We start from the raw sequence: 18617 nt of genomic DNA, 5'->3' as shown, positions 1-18617 counted from the left end.
TCTTGACAATTAACATTAAACATTTGAAGCGGGCGTCTTCTCCAAGAAAGAATTAAATATTTTCTCATATTAACAAAATAAACCGATTCCAGCAATTTCCACTAGAAGCGTCTTGCACATCATTCCACATATATGTACCCCATCATTTGAAGTCATCCATAACTCGAGTTAAATTTAACCACGACTTGGAAAGTAAACGATGTGAGATCAAGATTTGTACTGGTTTCAATTTCAAGTCTATTCGACTGAGTCGATCGAGTAGCGACTATGGTGATTCCCTTCTTTCTCATTTCATGCCTCCTATTTTGTTCAAATCACCCGGCTGCTCTCCAGTTTGGCAGAGGCAACGAAGAAATTGGGTAATTGAAATCTTTCCATCTGTTGTTTTCCGATTCAGTATTTTTCATTACAGAGAAAAAATCAAAGTTCAATCTCTTACATTTGGTGTATTGCATTTATGTGGGATGTTCTGTGGTTGATTTTTCCAGAGTACCCATTTCCATTTATGACATTTGATGTTGAAAAGGCGGCTGCAAGATCATATGATTACATTGTTGTTGGAGGCGGCACAGCAGGGTGTCCTCTGGCTGCAACTCTCTCACAGCATTACTCTGTTTTGCTTCTCGAAAGGGGAGATTCTCCCTATGGAAATCCTGACACTGAAGACATTAATGGATTTTTCAAGGTTCTTGGGGATGCCAGTGAGTTCCCTTCTGTTGCCGAAGTATTTGTCTCAGAAGAGGGAGTCCAGTTGGTAAGGGGAAGAGTTCTTGGAGGTGGAACCGCCATTAATGGCGCCTTCTACAGCAGGGCAAGCTCGGAATTCATCAGAGAGATGGAATGGGATGAGAAACTTGTGAATGAATCGTATGAATGGTTTGAGAAAGTGAATGTCTTCAAGCCAGAGAAGCTTTCTCGTTTGGAATTCTGCATTCAAGGATGCACTTTTGGAGGCTGGCGTGGGTCCTGATAATGGGTATACTCTGGATCATTTGGAGGGCACCAAGATTAGTGCTTCAATCATTGACAGCCAGGGAAGGAGAAACACATCTGCAGATCTTCTGCAATATGTAAATCCAGATAATATTGTGGTTCTTCTGAATGCCACAGCAAGCAGAATTTGAGAAATTTGAGTTAGTAGATTAATTTAGAGGCTTTGTATTATCTTGTTAAAATCTTCCAATGCGTGATTTTTTTAATTCCTTTAAAAGTGTTATGAGATCAAAATGAGCCTCTGGTTTTTCTTAATTGAACAATCGACCATCTGCCCCTAACTGGCCCAATTTCCACAACGTTTGTCTGAGTTTAAAATAAGGAACACATCATTCCGTCTGTTTTCACCTCTTGTGAATTGTTCATTGAAGAAGTTTTCTAGTTTAATGGGTTGAACACGGCATCTTTTGGTTTCTAATAACTTTATGTCCCTTTCTAGAAATCGATATTTTATTTTATTTTGAATAAAAAAACCCTTTTTATGAGTTCATTTTTTTGGTTAGTTAAATGTTTAATATAAAAAGTTGAAGTGAAATTTGATTATTTGAAATTTTTAATTTTCTTTTATAATAATGAATTATGCTTTTGACAATGAGTTTTATTGAAGAGCACTAATTTAAATTAAATTGATGATTTAAATATGTTCTTTATTAATAGTTTGTAAGATACAACACTTGATAAAGGTTTTATAAATGAGGCGGAAGGTAAATGAATTTATTCTTAGGGAAATTTATGATTAAATGTGTTTAATTTTGAGTAGTATTGGGATGACTGAACTCTTAGGAAGGTCAAATGTTTCACCATATCAATATTACCTAGATACAATGAGTGTTGAGTGTTCAATTCATTCAAATGATAGATGACATCTTGTGAACCAATAATCATGAACAATATTGATCTTGACTTGAAAATTACATAATTGAATCTTGATAACAATATTACATTTTGACTTGATGTGGAAAATATCTCCTACTTATCAACAAACATATTTTTTATTAATCGTAAAAAAAATTCTGTAAAATCTATAAATTATTTTTTATGTTATCCTAAATTGATCACAGTTTAATTGTCTTTATTCAAATTATACAATTGTTCACTTGCTTTAAATTAAGTATATGTTAAATAATAATAAAAATGTCTTTCTAATATAAGCTCAACTACATAAATAATTAAAGCATCCAGATTAATATTTATAGTTAAAATTTTAACTTTTCTTTTAAAAGTTCAATTCCACATTTCCTTTGAAAATTATATCATTTTATTTTTCAAAGAATTCTTATTTATGAATTTTCATTGCTTGGATAAGTATTTCACAACTGATTTTGTGAATATATATATATATATATATATATATATATATATATATATAAAATGTTTTAATTCAAATTCAAATATATTAGAATTAGAGACTATATTGTAGGAGCAAGATCTTTATTAATAGAGAAATATAGATACTAAATTTTAAGCAATTGAAAAAAAATCATATATGGAGAAGATATAAAAGATGTGAGTTCCATGTGAGTTTTAGAATGTTCCACCTATTGCTAATTGAGATTTTTCTTGCATCTAGAAAAAATTATTTACAATGCTCCTAACATAAATAATTCAAATTTAAATCTATTAGAATAAGAGACTACAATGAAGGAGCAAATTCTTTACTAATAGAAAAATATAGATACCAAGATTTAATCAATTGAAAAAAAATCACAGATGTAGAAGATACAAATTTTTTTATGTGCATGAATTCCATGCGACTTCTAGACTAATCCACTTATTGTTGATTAAGCTTTTTCTTGCATCTAGGTAAATTTATTTGTAGTGCTCCTAACATAAATATTACTTTATTTTGTAGTTTAATTGTAAAAAAATTAACATTATATGTGAGAGTACAATGTGAATGGATGGTGCCACATAAATACTATAAACACATAATATAAGATTATAGAAAAATATTTAGCCAGAAGGATCAAATCTATAACCTAAGAGATTGTTCGGCCAGAGGAAACTAGTTTCCTATGGGATAGATTTATTTTGGATTGTCTAGTGTTAGCATGGGAATCATCAAATTGGGTAGAACAAAACCACAATATACTTTGAATCTTAAACTTAATGTTGATAAGGCTTATAAGTACATAAGATGGTCATTATATTCTCAAAATGCTTCAGTGGTTGGGATTTGGACCTAATTTTTGTGCCTATGTTTGAATGTTGTTTATGGATGCCAACACGAGATTAGCCATTAATGGTTTTCTCTCCCCACAATCCCCTCTACACAAGTCCATCTGTCAAGACATTCCTTTAGAAAAATTCCTTTATGTTCTCACAAATGATGCTTTGGGATGTCTTTTGCATCATCCCTAATCAAACAACATTTTCCATGTTATTTTTCTACCAGGAAATATGATTTCCCTGAACTCCCACTTTTTAGATTATGGCATGATCTTCATTCAAAATATTGTTGATGATGTTTTTGATTAGGAAAATAGGTTTTGAAGTGGCCCTGAAACCCTTTACAACCAGATTTTTTAGGGATCTTCAACAAAAGAACAATAGGAAAAGGTTAGCCAAGGGCCACAAGAGACAACAACTAGAAGATGGGAAGTGAGAAGCATGAGCTACCAAAAATTACCTAAAAGAGACAGCAAGGACCCCTCAAGATCCACAAGATCAAGGGAAAATGAGGGGACTACCCCCTAATCCGACAATATAATCATTAATCACAAAGTGACTAACCTCCAAATGGTACACATATTCGGACCAATTGATACCTCAAGGGAGAAAACATTTCTCCACAATCATCTAAGTTCTAAAAATAATTGAACCCATTAGGGAGAGAGAATTTCTCCACACCTTACCTTTGAAAATGATACCCTTCCACCACAAAAGCATGAGATTCAAACTCAAAAAGATGATGGTGAGGAAGAGAATCAATAGATAACATACTTATGAATCTTCCCAATGTTCTAGTGAGGATCAAGGATAGAATTTGTCCAACCACTAACAACTTCACTGGCATAAAAATTCACCACCTCAATAGATGATTCCTCCTCCTCAATAAGGACTAAGCACTGGAGAAACAATAGCATCAACCAACCCTCCAATTTAAGATCCTCTTGAAGGGGATAGAAAGGCCTAAGAATGAGCTTTACCTCAGTAGAAACCCCTAAGGGAAGAAATAGAGACAAATTTGGAGTCCTCCAAATGATAACTAAGAAAACGAGCCAAACTTTGAAAAAGGGAGATCCTCCCTGATAAAACCTTTCCCATAACCAAAAAAAAGATGAACCAAGGAAGGCCTTTGAGAACTTACATCATCCACCTAGCACCCAACTAGAAGAGCCAAAATGGCAAATAGAATAGAGATCTTCCTATAACTCAAAACACTATAAAAACTAAAACTGCAACATCTAGAACAACTAAGGATTAGTGGAATCAATATATCATAATAGTATCGAATCCCCTCAAAAAGATAACAAGAGGCCCATCAATATTGTTGATAATTTTAACCTTAATTATATATTCTCGGCTTTTATTGTATAGTTTCATGTTATCAAATTTCCATGCACAAAATTGAATTTTGGATGACACTTCCTAGCTCTCAATCTCCTTGGATTTCAAAAGAGTGACATGAAATCAAACATGGAAGCATAATCAGATTCCTTGGGATCCCTTTTCAACTTGTAGCTACATTAAAAGATCTATGAAACTAGCTGCTAAACAAATTTAAATTCAAAATACTATCTTGGACAATTCATTTCATATTTATAAATATTATGATGGATGATTAAAAGTGGTCAATAAAACACTCTTGCCTAATGATGTTTATGAATATTCCACTTGACTTTCCTCCAAAATGTGATATTATTGTCTTACACGGCTCATTAAAAGTTTTATCTAGTCCAAGTGGTGAAATAAAAAGAGTATGTCAACCAATTCATGGTCTCGCTATATTCTCCCAAAGGAAAAGAGAAGACTAGGCATCATCAATCCTTACACACAAGGGGTTCCTTTCAACCAAATGGGTTGGAAGGGCTTTAGAAGAAAACACATCTTGTAATATTTTGGTTCAATATGACATTCAAAAAACTTCAATTGGTAAGTCTTTGCATTTTGTTCATTGGAGTGACAAGAATCTTCTAGCCCTATATTTTAAACTCCATGGACTAGCCCCACTCATATTGCATATGGAAGGCTTGGAAAATGGTTTCCCATAAGTTGTCCTAAATATATCAATAATTTAGTCACGATCTCAACTTTGAATCTTCTTCAATTTGGTGGAACAATCTAATCTAAGAAAATAACATCTTGCTTGACTCCAAGATTCAAAGATAAACATCCTTTTAAGAGTGAAATTAAAACTTTCAAAGATCTTTGGGACCCTAATCTATTCTCATGGAATTATCAACAGCAAAAAAAAAACATTCTTTAACTTAAATTATAGACACAAGGCTTTGGTATTAGAAGTTCAAAAGATTGTGCGTCACAATCTATTTGTTCTTATCTCTTCTTGTTCTCACTCTTTTTATTTCAAATATTAGAGGTGGCCAAAAGGTTGCATCCTTAAATCATTTTCTCTTAGACCTCCTTATAAATAAGGTGTTCCTAACTTGCCTATTTATAGAAAACTTAACTCTATTTGGAGATCCAAGTTTAAATGTTTCTAATCGAATAAACTCATCCTCCTAATCTATAAATCAAAAGTTGTCTCCCAAGACCAACTCAAAATTGGGAAGCTTCTTCATGCAAAAATCCATATTGAATTCCTCATTCCACCCCCTCTTTTTCCCCTCAATAGGTGGCCATAATCCCTCAAACATTGCTTTGGTTTCCCCTTGTGTTAAATTATTATAATGAATAGTTCTCTTTCTTTCTTTCCCTTTTCCACTTTCCATGGTCCTACCCCCTCCTTTCCCCCTCCATGGTAGGCTAGAATCCCTCAGACAAGCCAGAATCCCTCAAATATTACTTTTGTCTTTTTCCCATGCTAAACTATTATGTAATAAATTTTTCTCTTTTTTCCTTTCCCTTTTCCACTTTCCATGGTTTTGGAAATCTTATATTCTTGGATCCTCAAGTGCTCACAATATTTTATCCTATTCCCATTGCTTCATCATTATTAAGTGCATTTGGAAATTTAGATGCTTGTCTTCCCTTTCTCATTTTGTCATCCTTTAGAGATTGAATCCTAGACCATATTTTATAACCTCTTAACTCAAATTTCTTGTATTCTTATCTCTTTGAAGGATTGAAATAAGGAAAAAAAGGTATTGGAATAATATATTTCTACTCAACTAAAAAAAATAGAAATGCATTCAAATCCATCTAAATTTGATGGAGATCTTGCAAAATTGGAAATGGAAGGAGCTTAATTTTTCCAACTATTGGCTATGATAGTGAATCAATAAGGACTTCTAAAGGAAGACTGGTTACAAGATACACTTCTTTGTAATCTATAACAATGCTAATGCTTAGTATTTTACTCAAAGAAGATATGAGAATTGTCTAAAATATTCACCTTTGTGTAATCTACAACATCTATTAATGCTATGTTGAATAGGAATTGGTTGAATATATTGATTTTTTTCCTCGGCAACAATATTGTAAGAAGATTTTTATAATATTGTAATTTCCATGCTTCATTGAATAAAAAATATGTGAGAGTGATATTGTCATACACTGTAATTTTATTATTTGTAATAATTCTAAGGGTACATACATACATATGTACGTATGTGTGTGTGTGTGTGTGTGTGTGTGTATGCCTATGTGTATGTGTGTATGTATGTATATGTGTGTGTGTGTGTATGTGTGTGTCTGTATTTGTATGTATATGTGTATGTGTGTATGCATGTATGTGTACATATTTGTATGTGTGTGTGTGTGTGTGTGTGTGTGTGTGTGTGTGTGTGTGTGTGTGTGTATTTGTGTGTGTATGTGTATGTGTATGTGTGTATGCATGTATGTATAATTTATGGGACTTCTCTCATTAGTTTTTTATATTTTATCATTTATTATCAACAATTGATCTTACAAGTATTGGATGTTACAATAAACATTTTTCAAGCTAACACTTTAATTATTTGTAAAATGGAAATAAAAAAGTTGGTTATGGTATGTGTAAACTCAATGCAAGATAAGTTACATACACTTTACCTTACTTGAGAAAGAATATGCCTCAATCATATGGTAATTTAGGGAACAGATATTTCAATATACTTAGCTCCTGGATTTGATTGTGTGTGAATTTTTTGCATCAACATATTAGATCACTCTCTTTGATCCATCATTAGGGTGTGAGAGAGTGCAAGAGATGAAACCTTGCAAATCTTCACCTCCTCTACTATCTTACATCGTGATGATGGATCACAAAGTGTATCTAAAATGTTGATAGGTCAAAATTCACACACAATCAAAACTAAAAGCTATAATTGAATAAAATGGATTGTCAAAATTTCATCAAATTGATTGAAAACATCATTGCTAGATTGATGCTTCTACTATACAACATTTATGTAAGGTGATAGACATTCACTTTAATTTTTGTTTGATATCTTCTAGTTAGATTATCATTTTAAGAATCATCAATACCAAATGTTAGAGTTCAAAACCATCATTTCTTAGAACAAAAAAAATTCCAAATCACACAGTTCAAAAATATTTTCTAAAATTTTTGAATACATAAACTTTTTTTTTTATAGCTATTGAATTTCTAGATCAACTACAGCTATGGAATACCATACAAAATTATATGGGATGATGGCGTTTCATGATTCAAATGTAATAGTTTTTATTCAATAGTGTTTTGTTTTCATAAACTAGTTTATAGTTGGTTTTATCCAATGCAAAGATTGATAACATGAAAGCCAAGATAAAAGTGGAGACTTTACTAATTATCTTTATATAAAATTGGAAAATATTTATTTATAATACCAATTTTATTTATAATAAAATTTTAATATTAGTTTTTTTTTTTTTTTTTTGTAGGAATCTTAACTTCGAGTGATCCCACAATAATGGGTTCCACTTTTTGACCAATTTTGATACTGAAATGAATATTTTTGCAACAAACGTCACGTTCAAGTGACTATATCTCCAAAACTATAAATAATTTCAAGATGACATAAACTAGTGATTTTGATTACTTTGTTCCTACTTTGTAACCATATTTTTTAATCCAAAAAAAAAAAAAAAATTATGTCAATTTTTTTATCTCCTCCAAAAAGTGGTACATAATAAAATTCAATATTTTTAAAGAGTGACAGTCCGTTTGACACACATAACTTTTTTTTTAGAAATGATAATGAAGTAATTATTTCGACGTTAGATTTGTAACATCAATATCTAGAGGATGCATTTGGTTTGATTTATTTTGGTTGAATATTGTATAGTTTATGAAGTTTTGAAGTGACACGAATCATAATTTAGACATATGTTCTATTTGACAAAGATAATATGAAGTCAAATTATCATAAACCTAATTTTTTTTTTTTGAATAGAAAGATATCTCAATAAGCTAGTTCCTACATATTTTCCAAAATTTTTTTGACCTAATTTACTAATTTTCCTGAGGTGTCGAAGTCGGTTGATGTTCAATCGGTAATGAACCGGTAATGAACCTATAATGAGTTAAACTCATATTTGAAGATCTTAATGACTAAAATATGTATTACAATTATAGTCATTGGAAAGCTTGCTCTGAGCAGCACATTTTGACATTTTTTATTTTATAGTAGGAGATCATTCTCCTACAATTATGGGAGTCAAAAGAACAAAAATAAAATAAAAAAATGAAAAATGGTTAAATTTTTCCGTTCGCTCGAATAATGCATTCACACGAACATAATAGGCATGTTTGTGCGAACATATGTTTGAGAAAACATGCCCATTAAAATTTTATGGTCGCCATAAAATTTAAAGGGTTAGTTCAGGCAAACATGCCTAGATCCATTGTGTTCGTGCGAGTAGTCAAAAAAATCTTTAAAAGATCAATTTATAAAGCTATTTGCCATCAACCAAGTAGTGCATTGCTTGTCTTTGCCATGAATTTCATTTGCAGAAGTCAAATCGAAGGTAGCTGAGAGATTTCTCAATATCTACAAATTAATGTTCTTCCTATCTTCGTTCATGCTTCCATCAATATTTCTTATCTTCGTTCACAATTTGGTAAAAAAATTGTACATCTAAATTATTTATTTATTTCTTTCATTAGTGAAGTTGTTTAATGGATGCATTGAAGTTAAATTAAAAATTAGTAACACATTCATGGTGTTAAGAAATGTATATTCTTATTGGTTTTTTCATTTTTTTAAATATTGAATTTGTTAAAAAAAAATTGAACATCTAAATTTTTTCTTTTTTTCTTTCATTAGTGAAGTTGTTTAAAGGATACATTGAAGTTAAATAGATTCAAACTAGATACTTTTAAAGTGTGGTTACATGTTAGTTTTACTTATCTCACTTTAATTATCTCGACAGTTACATTCAACTGAATTTTTTAATTTACAACTTGAATTAATGAATAGTATTTAATTTTATTTTCAAATCAAATTCATTCAATAAAAATAAATGTGCCATATCTCTTTATGAATTCTCAATTTCTATAAAGAAAAAATCTTGATATAGATAAACATATAATTTTTTTAAAAAGAGAGAATTTAAAGGATGTAAACACAATCCTTACTCAATTATGTGTTTATAAGGGAGAAATGAAAAGTAACATATTTATAAGAGATAACTATTTTTCAATTAAATTTTGTAAGGTTTCTTCTAGGAAAAAATGCTACGTATGTATTTATATGTGGTGTTATATTTTAGAAGGTTCATTTAAAAAAAATATATATATATTTAAAAAATAATAATGAACTTAAATTAATTTAATGTTTCAAATTTTGTAATATAAGTTTTCTTTGGAGGAACATCAAATCTAAAACTATATTTCATTTTAATTGATTTTTTATAAGTACATTTCTTTTATTTGAATATTAAATAACTTAGCATCTCACATTACCAACTGCGCCCAACTAGGCCCCAACTATGTCATTGATGTAGTCTACATTGTCTAGGCGCACTTGGGGGTGTTCTGAGCCATTTTGGCCTTCTAGGGTGTAATCTGCTCTATCAGAGCACACCTGGTTCACAGTGAGCACATACATAATACATAATCTGCATCTAAGGTTTTCATTTCCTTCTAGAACATAGATTAGATGATTTTGTGTTACTAATGGTCTCCTTGCAGCATGTCGCAATCATGGGATGAAGACATGATCATAACAAACTACTAATGCTTGCTTTGCAGGACGTTGTCGAAGACCATTGTGTGTTTGTCAAAACCATGTGTGTGGATTTATTAGATTAAATAACACTTTTTTTGGTGCTTAAAATGAACTTTTTATTTTCTACCTGGCATGTCTACAGTGTTTAAATCCCTAGGAGTTGCATTGGACGTATCCTCTCCCCTCGCCATTCGTGGATATTAGGTGTAAGAGAAATCCATGTAACTTTTATAGGAGGCCTGCCTTGGACCAAGATACTTGATATTGGATATGGTAGGGGACGACCTCAGAGCAATAACAGGCCAAAAGCCAGGTCAATGTTCCAGCCGCTATATAAAACTTGATTATGATGAAAGTCGTGTTGGTGGTATTGCTGAGTGATAGCTCTCCTCCAGTACCCTTATGGTGCATCAAACCCCGGTTCTCGGGGCCGGGAGACCTTTTGAGGAATTTTATCTCTCTCTTGCTGAACGGAATGCCCTTACTAAAAACCATGTTTTAGTGGCCAAAATCCTTTCTATCCACTGGCTCAAGGGGTCACCCATGCCCGTGAAGACATCCTACATTCTCGCAGTCCTTAGTAGAGACAACAGTCCCTTGGGAAGTCATGCCCCTTGGGAAGCGGATCTTGGTAGCCCCGAGAAGTGAGTGCATTGTAAGGGGGAACCTGTGGTGCCAAGGTCCTAAGTTGTCTACTCTGGATAAGCGCGGCTGAACTTTGGTTCAAGTAGGAATTCATTGGATACAGTCCTAAAGCCTAGGTTGTGGTGTGATTGTTCACTTTTAACAACAACTATCCTTGTCTTAATGTGTCTTGTTTGTGTGTAAAACATAATCAAGATAAAAGCCAACATTGAAATTTACACCTTGAAAACTTGCAAAACCTTGTCAAAACATCAAACATTGTCAAAACCTTGTCAAAACATCACAAACTTTGGTTCAATACATTCAGACCTTGGAAAACATGGCAACTTGTGCTCCTAAACGTGCTTGGTAAAACATAGATTTCACTCTTGCATAGCATCCAATTGCATTCTCCATAGTTTGAACCCCATACTTGCATCATATAGACTTCATATTGCACCTTTTTAGTATCCCTCATATTCACATTGCAATCATTAGCATTTAAGCTTGCATCCTTTGTATTTCACCTCCAAAATCATCACTTTGCATCTTCCATCTTACATCTTTGCATACCCAACCCTCATCTTGACCACTTTTACCATCATTATGGATGTCCTACACATCATTTTGAGCATTCATTCTGGTCTCAGCATTGTCCTCTACTATTTACCTCACTGTGGCATCAATCTGGAAAACATAGCTCTTAGAATTGCCTTAGTTTCAGCCCAACTGCGCTCTGAAACTACCAACTGTGGCCTTCTGAGCCCTAACTACACCATGGCCATAGTTGGTACTATCTGAGTGCACTTGGTAATTTGAGAACCCATTTTGGGCTTCTAGACAACATTTTGAGGCTTCAAAAGTGTCCTTAGGTACCTAGATAGGTCCCCTTGCATCAGCATGCCCTGATATGCATTCTGCACCTCCTAGTCTTCATTGTCTTCACTTAGGAAATCATTCCTTAGGTCATAAGCTCTATTCTGCATCTCCCAACCCATCATAACATCAACCCCAACATCTTAGTTTCCTGGCATATCAACTTGGCAACCATACCATTTTGAATCAACATACGTTCATCCTAGCTTCCCAACTGCGCCCAAAAACTACCAACTGTGCCCTTCTGAGCCCCAATTGCACCATGGGCACAGTTGGTACTATTGGAGTGCACTTGGTACTTCTAAAATACATTTAGGCACCTGCATTACCATTTTGGGCCTCCAAACTGCACTTTAGGACCCCAAAACTGCATCTAGAAGCCTCTACACCTCCTCATTTTGCACTTGACCCAAAACCACATCTTGCACCCAAAATATCATTTTTCACCTTAGGACCTTTGCATATCACATATCTACTTAGCATCATCACCATTTTGAGTTTCCTGAACATCATTTTGAACCCCGAAACCTTTGAACTTAGTCAAAAATCTAAACAAAAGTATGAAATCTAGAGTATTACATTGTGTCAACGGATGATGGATCTTGATCATGGTCATTTTATGATTTTATTTGGTCAAATGCTACCTATATCAAGGTAGATTTGGCTTTGTCATTTTGATCTTATCTTTTTTTGTCATTTTTTTGGTCAAGATCCAAAGTCTATTGTCATAACGTTAAACTCTTAGGTTAATACCTTGTAAAGATTTCACCTAAGTTCAAAAAACCTTATGTATACTGAGCTATCATTAGCATAATCATATTCCTAAATGTCATTTTTGACTTACCCTAGTGGTATATCCCCCTCATATTGCATTGTTCAAACCCTAGCATCATTTTCACTATCAAACCCTATCAAATTGTCCATCAACCAACTTGTCTTCTTGATCACCTATCCTCATTTTGCATAGCCTAAACGTCATTATCAACCCTAAGAAACCATCCCTTGCATAGTCTACTTTGCATACACCTACCTTTAGCATCCTTACCAACTCCCAAACATAACCCTAACCTTCGTTTTACATATCATAATCTTCATATTGCATACCTTCAAAATGACACCTTGGATTTGCACTTGCATAACATCCCTAGGACATTTTCACTTTGCATATCAAAACCCTAGGTCATTTAGCATTTCCTCAAATTTCATAACATCCCTAAACACTCAAAAATCCCAAAAACACTCATATCTTGCATACCCACATCTTAATTATCAAGTTTTGACCTCTTTTACCAACTGTAACCCTATTTTGCCAACTGCACACTTCATGGGCGCAATTGGTAGTTTCAGGGTGCACTGGTAGTTTTAGGGTGCACTTGGTAATTAGGTGTTTCATTCTAGGTTCTAGAACCCTAATCTGCACTTCCACACCTTGCATTGCATCCCAAGACCTTAGGAAACACTCTAAATCACTCAAAACACTCAAAATTTGCATTTTAGGCAACTTTGGAGCTACATCATTTGGAGAAGAAAGAAGGACATGGGTGCTACAAATGAAAGAGGGGGTTTCTAACCTTGTGTTTGCTTCTTTTGATTAGTTTGGCTTTCATGGTAGACTAGTGGGTGCTAATGTATGTTGATTGAGTTTTATGATTTCTCATAGTATGTTATGCATTTAACCCATTTTTCTAGTCCTACAATAAGAACAAAAAAATTAAAGAGAAAAAACAATTATATATTTTATAAGAAAGAAAAAATTATTTTTTAGGAGAAACATTCTAGTATTCATAGGTCATGTTATTTGTTTGTGATTCAATGATGGCTTAAAAAGGATTTGGTGCTTTGCCACTTGTAAAGAATGTGACTCATAGATTTTAGTCATATAATGAAGAATATTTATGCCTTGTTGCAGACGACTGCACTCTATTGATTTCTGTCAAACAATTTAAAAGTACTGACAACAACAAACAAATCTGTATAGTGATTTTTTAATTTGGTTATTGTGGGAAATTTATCTTGAGGCAAGGGATAATTTGTTTTTTTTGATTTTATAATGGGAAACAAGAAAGGAAGGAAAAAAAAATATGCAAGGAAAAGATCTGATGAAGCAGAACAAAGAAATATTTAGAAGACTGTGGTACATTATTATCAAATTAAACAAGGTGAAGGAAATGTTGAAGAAGGCTCAACGGAAGTAGAAGCAGTGCATATGGGAGAGAGGTCAAGAACACTCCCTATAGAATCTCAAACAATGAATGTTGAAGAAGGCTCAAGATCACTCCCTATAGAGGTTCAAATAACAAACGTCAGAGAAGGGTTAGAATCTTTCCCTACAGAATCTCAAATAATGAATGTTGGAGAAGGCTCAAGATCAGTCCCTGTAGAAATTCTAGTAACAAAAGTCAGAGAAGGGTCGACATCAGGTGTAGGAACTGCCCAATCTATAAAGAATAGTATTTCTCATAAGAATTTAGATCATTTACTTAAAATGGATGTGGATAAATTGAGAAAACTTGCAGCTAGTGTTCAATCATTAAGTTTGTCTAAGAAAAGGTCAATGAATAAGAAGATAAGAGAAATTATGACTCAATTTGATAACACTAAAACACTTGAACAAGCTCAGTTACTTTCACATTTTCTTACACAAAAGAAGTTTCAAGAGGCATTGAAATTGTTAGGTGTAGACACAACATCAAAAAAGAAGATTTTCTAACATGCAAACCGATCTGATTGAAAATGTTAACCAACGTTTGAGAAACATAGGAAAACACTCTCGAACTAAAGATAAGTCTGTGGCAAGAAAAGTGATGTTGATGTTTGTTGTAAGTAAGAATATGACCCAAAATAGACAAATATCTTCAATTTCATCTAAAATGGGTTTTAGTAGGAAAACAATGAGAGAATATGTTAAGAGAAGATTAATTGTGGATAACAGTACTATGGAGGGCAATTGGGCAATCATGTGTAGAGCACTTCATTCTGATAGGATTGAAGAGTTATTAAGAAATTTAGTCATATCATTTTGGATTGATAACACTCGTCCTTCATCAAATAGTAGAGATGTTATCAGACATAGGATTTCACTTGGTCAATATGAACATCATACAAAACATTGGTTGGACACAACACAACATGAGTTATATGTGTCATTTTGCAGTGAACATCCTAATGTAAAAGTTGGGCAAACATTGTTTGAAAAATTGAAGCCATACTTTGTGAGGTCAAACAAAGTGTTTGAAACATGTTGTTGTCGTCGTCATATTGAGTTTGATCTCCACTATCAGGTATTTCGAAAGTTTGTAGAAGACACATATGGTTTTCATGCTGCTCCTCCTAGGAGGAGAAGTGAGTTTATATCATCCATTTTGTGTGACAACATAGATGATCCAGCTGGTCAAATAAATTACATCAAAGGATTATGTGAAACATGTGGTGAATTGGCTCTATTTCCTTTGAAAATTGAAAATATTGATGTAACAAAAATATTGAATTGCAAAAGTTACAAGTATGTCAAGAATGAAACAAAGTTGGGGAAAGAAACAAAAAGGTTGGAATATGTTGAAGAGGAGTTGCCTGTTCTAACATTTATGGACATATTTAAGAAATTGATTCAACCTTATATTTGTCATGCATTTTTTGCAAATTTGCAAGCACAACAGTTTCAAACTTTGAGAGATAATTTCCCACTTGGAACAATTGTATCAGTTGTTGATTTTGCAGAGAACTATTCCTTTGTTCATCAGAAAGAAATTCAATCAGATTATCACTTTAATAAGTAGGTCACTATTATGGTACATGTTTGTTATAGACATGCACAGTTAGATTTGGATGGTGTTCAGAGTATAGTTCAAGCACGAGTAATTATAAAAGAATATCATTTTTATATAAGTGATGATAAAGAACATGACATTCACTATGTAGAACATTGCTTCAATATGTTCTTTTCTTATTTGAAAGAAAGAAATATAAATGTTGATAAACATTATGTTTGGTCTGATGGATGTGCCACACAGTTTAAATCATCTAGACCATTTTATGCATTGTGTAGATATCATCACAATGAGAATATAAAACACATATGAAATTTCTTAGAGAGTGGCCATGGAAAAGGTGAACATGATGGTGCTGGACCTTGCATCAAATGCACTTTGTGAAAGTATCAAATGAATTATCAGGGAGTTTGTGTAAATGATGCACATGATGTTGTTGAATGGTGTAAGACTCATTTTGCATTAGATGGGGTTGGGACATCATCAACCATGAGTCGACAGGTACCATATAGAGTCTTCTGGGAGATAACAGGTATGGATGTGTATGTCTGTTTAACTTTTATGCAATTAAGTTATAAAATTTTATTGTTAATTTTTATTTTTCAATTCATTGGAGTTTAAATTCAATTTGTCTATATTTTCAATTTAATTCAAAATTTTAGGTGTTAATAGAAAAAACATGCATAGTTGCAAGAGGATAGAAAAGACATGTTCCTTACATTCAATCATGAGTACAAATAATTGCAATTGGACATTGAAGACAAGAGAATACTCATGTTTTTGTGATAGTTGCATTGATGAAGACTACACTAGTACATTTGAGACCATTTTTCGACCATTATTGGTCAAAAATTTGACCCAGTTTTCGACCAAACTTCGACCAAAATTGACCAACCCATTGGTCAGAATTTTTTTGGTCAAAATTTCGACCAACCAGAAGGTTGGTCAAAATTTTGACCAATACGTTGGTCGAAAAACTCTGATAGCCTTGGTGCAAGTTTTGCCAAGAATTGGTCGAAATTTTGACCAATGAAGGTAGAAAATTTCGACCAATAAAGGTAGAAATTTTGACCAATGAATGTAGAAAAATTTGACCAATAAAGGTAGAAATTTCGACCAATGAAGGTAGAAAATTTTGACCAATGAAGGTGGAAATTTTGACCAATGAAGGTCAAAGATTTTGACCAATAAAGGTAGAAATTTCGACCAATGAAGGTAGAAATTTTGACCAATGAAGGTCAAAAAATTTGACCAATAAAGGTAGAAATTTTGACCAATGAAGGTAGAAATTTCTACCAACGCCTTGGGGTAAATTTTTTTTCAGGCATTCTATAAAATAGTTCACATGCCTTGCGTATGATATGACATTTTGCATGGATCCTACACTCTCTCATCTGGCTGATGATTGATTACGGAGAGTGATCTGAAATGATGATGCTAAAAAACACATGCAATCAAATCCAAAACGAACTTGCATTACAAATGGATTGTGGAAATTTGATATTGTTAATTTTGCATGCATGTCTACCAGGACAATCACAACTTAACAAAATTAACATGCATGCAATTTTACATGTTCCTTACATTCAATCATGAGTACAGATAATTGCAATTGGACATTGAAGACAAGAGAATACTCATGTTTTTGTGATAGTTGCATTGATGAAGACTACACTAGTACATTTGAGACCATTTTTCGACCATTATTGGTTGAAATTTTGACCCAATTTTCGACCAAACTTCGACCAAAATTGACCAACCCATTGGTCAAAAAATTTTCGGTCGAAATTTCGACCAACCAAAAGGTTGGTCAAAATTTTGACCAATACGTTGGTCGAAAAACTCCGATAGCCTTGGTGCAAGTTTTGCCAAGAATTGGTCGAAATTTTGACCAATGAAGGTAGAAAATTTCGACCAATAAAGGTAGAAATTGCATGCATGTCTACATGCATGCAAAATTAACAATATCAAATTTCCACAATCCATTTGTAATGCAAGTTCGTTTTGGATTTGATTGCGTGTGTTTTTTAGCATCATCGTTTCAGATCACTCTCCGTAATCCATCATCAGCAGGATGAGAGAGTGCAGGATGCATGCAAAATGTCATATCATATGCAAGGCATGTGAACTATTTTATAAAATGCTTGAAAAAGATCGACAGTAACTAATCAAACTGTCGTAAACACCAATAGTAACTAATATGCTTCTTCATTAATATGCCTGATATAATAAGAAAACTTGGCAACTATGCACAACAAGTTATACGCTAAAAGGAAATCATTTAGGAGATACAGAATTTGAACAACCATATGTTAAGATTCAAAAACCTCATGCCAAACAGATATTGGTACTGATCAAACAGCTAGAAAGAAGGAGAAAGGGCAACATCATGCCTTATCAGGATGCCACTATCACTTTTCATTGATGATCTCAGAGGATCTGTCAACAAACAATGAACTCAACTTGCCTCTATTCAAAATGCTTTCAAGCTTAATAGCATAGAATTTGGGCACACGTAGACAAGGAGATGGAAGATATGGAGTGGCTGGGTTCAATTTTTTAATCCTGCCTACGAGCCTAATAGAAATAAACTATCTTGAAATAAGGAAAATAAACTCAGCAATTAATGCTAGAGAAAAGGAAAACTGAACCAAACTTCAAAATCATAAGTGTCTTAGTAACTTACACATTCTCCCACATGCCATAATGAAAAAAATACTTCGTTACATAAACTCAGAAGAAACTTTTGCATATCATGATCACACAAGCTAGAAGGAAAATAAGTCAAGTCTACTTACTCAAATTTTGTTCACATCTAAATGGCTAATAGCAAAATGAGTCTTTATACACCAGTGTGACTTTTGACTAATGTCCAGGTAAGATGTACACCAGATCATCACAGTCACTTGTCTCTATTCAAAGACATGAATATTTTGAACAAATAATACTCCTGATAATCACCTTGAATAAAATTAATGACATTACCAGTTTGGCAAACAATATTATTGTACATTTACTCTAGAAACAATTGAGAAAAAGAAATGAAAACTAGGAGAGAAAGAATTACATGACAATAATTTATTAT

The 18617-nt window shown here is 33.0% G+C and overlaps 1 pseudogene across 1 annotated transcript; it reads left to right on the top strand.

Moving 5' to 3' along the window:
- Positions 1–112: 112 nt before the first annotated feature.
- Positions 113–1178, top strand: LOC149547297 ((R)-mandelonitrile lyase-like; annotated as a pseudogene). The gene is made up of 2 exons (XR_016354394.1): positions 113–359; positions 489–1178. The product of XR_016354394.1 is annotated as a (R)-mandelonitrile lyase-like (transcript).
- The last annotated feature ends 17439 nt before the right edge of the window (positions 1179–18617 follow it).

Source organism: Cupressus sempervirens, chromosome 7, assembly GCF_028749045.1.
Source record: "Cupressus sempervirens isolate cs-2001-9-10 chromosome 7, ASM2874904v1, whole genome shotgun sequence".
Lineage (NCBI taxonomy): Eukaryota > Viridiplantae > Streptophyta > Pinopsida > Cupressales > Cupressaceae > Cupressus > Cupressus sempervirens.
This window is presented reverse-complemented; position numbering and strand designations above follow the sequence as displayed.